Source organism: Hydractinia symbiolongicarpus, chromosome 14, assembly GCF_029227915.1.
Source record: "Hydractinia symbiolongicarpus strain clone_291-10 chromosome 14, HSymV2.1, whole genome shotgun sequence".
Lineage (NCBI taxonomy): Eukaryota > Metazoa > Cnidaria > Hydrozoa > Anthoathecata > Hydractiniidae > Hydractinia > Hydractinia symbiolongicarpus.
The window spans coordinates 14,235,196-14,241,195 of NC_079888.1; positions in this window are offsets into that span (position 1 = coordinate 14,235,196).

Consider the following 6,000-nt stretch of genomic DNA (forward strand, 5'->3'; position numbering starts at 1 on the left):
TTTCACGCACACTCTGCAGTCTCTTTGCGAGTGCATTACGTGTTGCTCCCACTGGTGCAGATACAGCCTCATAGAGACTGCTAATCATGCTTCTCAAGTAAGAAGTCATTGCTTTATTATATGTTGGAAGAGATGAATTTTCTAACGCGCTGGACATTTTATTTTATGTTGTGACCCAAACCAGGGTGACAACATTGCGTTCGTACGAGAGTGCTGTAGGACAGCGGTAATTGCCCGCGGTATTGACCCTTTGCGCAGAGAATCAGTATAGCGAGGAAACAGTGCTGCGCTAGACCCTTGAAATTAGGGTTTGACTCAAAAAACGGTGAGTGCGCTAGAGAGCTCCCCTTTCATTGTGAAAAAAGGCGAAAACGAATAACCTTTCCGTTTTCACAATATTTATTTTCGTTTGAATCGGGATACTTTCTCTGAATCCTGAATACGTCGCATCCTTCAAGAAGTCTGAGAGCTCCACAACTCGCGTGTAAAAGACTTGTTTACTGCTTGTATCGTTCGTTGATAAGATGTCTTGTAATGATAACAAAGATTACAACTTAGAAAGCTCAGAATCGGATAATTCTTTTAATAAAAAGGATTATACGAAGCTATAGCTTTTTCGCACGATTTCGCACCTCTTGTGTCTCACAAAGAAGAAATTAACAACGGTGTAAAATGTAACGAGGTTTCTATCAATGACACAGAACTATGCACTGGCAATACAAATTAACGCGAATGTGAAAATTGTAAATCGATGGAAACATAAACTGAAAGTGTGTGCTGGTATGGAATCAAACGAAACTTCTGATGATATTTTTTCAAGGTAGGAGAAGAGATATACAGCAACGATTTTTGAATGATGTACAATTTTCTTTGTCAACGTCTTTCTTTTTTAATCAGTATTTCATCACTTTTCTTGTTAGCTACATTCTTTTCATCAAGAAAGTTCATCTTTTGCTTCAGTAAAATAATCCTTTATCACTTCTTTCTGACTTCAAAAGTGAATTTAACGAAAATTATGAAGAATACTAAGCCACTTTTATCGTAAAACTTTTTATTTTTGTTGCATGAAGTGCAGCACTACCATCAATGATTAATAACTGCTTTGATCAAAGTGTTAGTTCAATACATTCTTTGCGCTTCGCAGCAGCAGTTAAACTTTTTTCCAAGTTTTTTTCAAGTGACAAACACCGAACTAGTGGTTTATTTCGGGATGTTTTTTCTTTAGAATGCGCGGAATTATACTTGGTGATATGTTGTTAATGTTGAAACTGTCAGTTTGTGGTTACGCAATTATTTAGTAGCGTTACTAAAACCTGTTCTCCATTAGACTACTGGTTCGGTGATCCTCACAAAGTATGTACCATACTTTGCTCTTTAACCAGGACAGTCACTTCATCCATCAACTATCGAATTACCTTCTTTTGCGGCACACCCAGAATAGATGTTGTTTCAATGTTTGTTATACAAAGTGTTTCATTTTGGAAAAAGAACGGACTTTTGAATATCATAAAAGGTGGACTCAGAAAAAAACTAAAGTTTCAACATGCTCATCATTTGGATAATTCGGACGTATGTATTTCCAGAATTTAATATAGCTGCAGAAAGTAATAGGTTCCCGCAGCTCTTTCGTTTACGATAGGCTGAGACTGCCTGCTGGAAACATTTTATTTTGAAAAATTATATTAAGAATGATAAGAGTTCCACGTTTCACCACATGAGTAATGCACGTTGTTGTAAACACGTAAAACAAACATGAAATAATGGTAATAGACAATAAAATCAAAATACTTCTGTCCAGTTATGTCGTCTAAGTGAATTTTTAGTGGCGGTAAGGATGAAGAAGGATTTTTATCGGCACTGACGATATCATGATCACTTTTATATTTTAAAGATCTTTTGTTGATTGTATCTCAACATTTTCACGATGTATGGGATCTACGGGATCACATTATGTTCTAAAGGATCTCGTAAAAATATTTGTTCCAACGGATTTCTCCACTCCCCAGGGTGTACCTCAAGATCAACATCATCCTCAACAATCAAAGGCTCACTTAAAAGGAGGAGGTCACTGAAAAAAAAGATGATTAGTATAACACAATGTATAGCTCAACCGGTAACTTGGCAATGGCATAACTGATATAAAACGCACATGTTTTTTAGCGAAAGATTCTAATCTTTTTGATGTAGTTACTCTGACTTTTCGGGCTTACTGAAAAATAAAGATTGTTGGAACAGCATCGTTGTTCAGCTGTTTTCTTTTTTGATACCACAAAGTTCAGCTTAGAAAGTAACCGAAGTTAAAGAGCGCCGATGGTATGACGTTATTAAAATGGCTACATTTACCATCTAAAACGCTTCTTTTTAAAAAGAAAAGAAAACGATACAAAACGGATGAGCGCTGCGAAAGATACGTAGCTAGCTGGACAATTTTTTTATTTGAGTATTTTATTGTATTGGAAATTACTGCGTGTTTGTATTGGAAATTAATACCACTTTACTTTGAGATGAAAATGTACAAAACTTTATTTGACTGTGTGGTGTTGATATGTACAAACAAAAAGAATGAGAGGACGGGAATCAAAAAGTCTTTTCTACGAATTCGCAATATTATATAAAACTTTATTACCTGGCGATCTCTCTTAAAGAACTGTCTGTATATGCGACGAACAAATATAAAACCTTTGATTGCTTGGTAGATCACCTGCACGACGTATTTTGTTGGGTCATTTTTGTCTGAGTTCTTTCTTGTTCAAAGACTGAAATCTGTGAAAACTAACATCTTTACACTTCTCTGATCGATTGATACATCCAGCGCAGAACAACTAACCATGTGTCAAATCGATTTGAGGGGTAAAACATATACGAAAAGTGATATAAATTTAAAATATAAGCCTTAACAATAACTTTTTCTGAGCGCGCTCAAAGTTTTTGAACGATGTGGCGTCGTTATTTTTATTTGACCTAGTCCAAAATGAAATTGAGCTTGTCCGTTTTTTCATAAAAGAAAAAATTATTGTTGCAGAGGTTAGTACAATAATTATGAATGAGGAAAACAAGTAAAGTAAATTGTTTTTTTTTTATTTCTTATGCTATTCTCAGTAGGTAAAAAGAAAAAAAAAAGTAAAAAAGATTTTCACTAGAGTTCCCCTCTAAGCGGATCAACAAAACCAGTTTTTCCTATTCAGAATTAAATCCAGATAAACAAATCTACGTAGTAAGGTACAACTTTTGCTAGAATTTTGTATAAAAAGCCTGGTTTCAGCACATATTTATTTTTATCTGGTCTATGCCCCACCATTATTAATTTAGAGTATTTAACGTAATTTCTTGTTCATTTGAACAAACGAAGTAAAATATAAAATAAAACAGAGAACTCCATTTCAATCTCCAAAACTTCTATTCGTTATTGTAGGTCTGTGTTCTTTATATTCTGGCTTCAGGTTTGTGTTTATTACAGTTGATTACAAGAGTAAAAATAAATATCAACATTTACCTGCTTCATGCATATATTTAACACATTTTATAGTTTGCATCGCGCTTTCTTTCATAACGTAAGTTCCATTTTCACACGTACTCCCATTAGTAAGCCTATCTCCAGTCTTTTGTCGTTCAATTTGAAATGAGTTTGCGAGTGGTAAGCAAAAAAGCATCATTTTGATAACACACATAAAGTTTATCACTAAATTATGAAACCTAAATAAAAATATTTTGGTAAATGGCTTATCTTGTTACAAATACCAATTACAGTCTTATTGGTCTTTAGGAAATTTTCTCAACCGTTTCAGCAAATTTTAAAAAGGTATGGAACAAGAAACACGTACGTATCAACCACAAGTCTCTTCGTCGTTGCCCGTTCAGCGCACTTAATACAGATAATCAATCAATGTCAAGTTTCTAACTATAAAACATTAAACCCTAAAAAAAACTACTTATTCGATGTGAAGTATCTAAAATTATTGGACAGTAGTCGAATTTAAATGTTTTCCAGTATTTTCTTACTAACAGGATACTTGCAAAATTTCGTATTTCACAAGTGACAATAGAAACAGAGCAAACCTTTCTTTCTTAAGCAAAGTAAGCAAAGGACACCGTTTAAATTGGTGCTCAAGATTAAAGTTATATCATATATTTTTATTTTTTTAGTTGAAAACAATTGTTGACGAAAAATTGTTGATGCGTTAGGCAATAACTACATACACATTTTCCATGTTCTCATTTTTTAACCCGAACTGAGAAAAGAATTATGAGAACATTTCAATCATTACTTATATAATATATAAAATATAATATAATAAATAATATCTTTAATAAAACTTTTTCAAGTATTCTCCATAAAATATCGTATCCCTCTAAAAAAAAGGAAAAGAAAAGACCAAAATTTAAAAATAATCTTAACCCGAAAATATAACAGGCAAGGTAAACATCAGTATGTAAGACAAACAAACCAACTTTTGTTATTGTTGTAGTCTCTGCGTATTATCTGTTTTGTTTTACCAAGTTTCTCTGCTTATGAAAATAGTTTCATATATACTTATAAACACCGTCTGAAACGAAATTACAAGGATTAAAATAACTTTTGAAAGACATAATCCAACAATTAAAAGTCCTCAAAATTAATGAAGGAGATTTGCATGGTTACTATGCAGATTTGTGTTTAATTGTATATTTCTTGCATGTATGACTACCGTTTGTTGACACACGCTGTTCAGTTGTGTAAGTTGTATATACAATTTTCGACATCTTCTCGATGCTGAATGCTTCAACAGAAAATCGTTTTAGCTTAAACAAATGCTATAGAGCTGTAAAAAATTTGCAGTTATAAGTCTGATGAAAAGAATCGATGAGACATGCTTAGAAACAGCCTACCCAGAAACGAATAAATTGAGTCGTGAAACTAAGTTGCTGAAGTGAGATATAATTCCGCAATTAGGAAGCAGTAAATTAGTCAATAAATTTATTTTAATATATATAATAGTATAAATAAATAGCAGATTGGCGGTTCCATTTTCATTTGTTCTATTAGATACTACAACTCTGACTGACATGAAATCTGACATTGTATGGAAGTTCCACACATATTCAGGGCCCTCGAATCTATGCTTAAACTATTGGCAAAATTTGGAAAAAAGTCCTGGATTGTCGGCTGGTATCATTGTTGTTACTTTTCCTACTTGGGAAACATTTTAAAGTTTTACCAGCAAAAATAATTGTGGAACATGTCCCTTGGTTTCCCGGACCCCGAGTCAAGTTTGTAACTTTTAATCTAGGGAAAAAATTGTGGTGTGTAGATTGCTGCTATATACTTTTGCTTTAAGAAAGAGAGGTGTATTCTTTTTGTACACAAAATGCTGTTTCCAGAGCCTATGTTGAATTTATTAGAAAAAAATAAAAGAACCTAGCAATTCAATTAATCGTATTATCCTCTATATTATAATCTCTTAAATAATAGCCGTATTCTGTCTGTTCAAAATGGTTGCGGGCAGCTTTTTTCAGAAAAATAGCGAGGGGCCCGATTTTTACGGACCTGCGTTTTTCGGCTAGACGCCGTTAAATTCGGGAATAATTTCGGAATCGCGCCAGAACCGGATAAATAAAAAACATGCTACGGAGGCCATTTCAGTTTAAAAGTGACGGTGCCAAGTTTGCAGATCACCTTTTTATCTTCTCTAAGCTTTTTAATTTTGTTTTCTTTCTGTTTTCACATGTTAAGGCAAGGTATATTTTTTTACCTTTTTTACCCACGTACAAGTCTTAAATCACCACTTTTAAGATTTTGGCAGGGAACGTAGATCTTTACCCATCTTTAAGGCTAGCTAGCTAGCTATAATTAGCTTTACTTACTCATATTGTTTTAAATGTTTATTCAGTTTGGTGTACTATTATTCATTTGTGTTTGTTGTTGTGGCTATCTAACTATAGTTCTTTAGCTACCACCTCTCACTAAAAGCTATAAAGTAGCCAAATGCAGTTTGGCTAACAACAACATTCCTAATAATGATT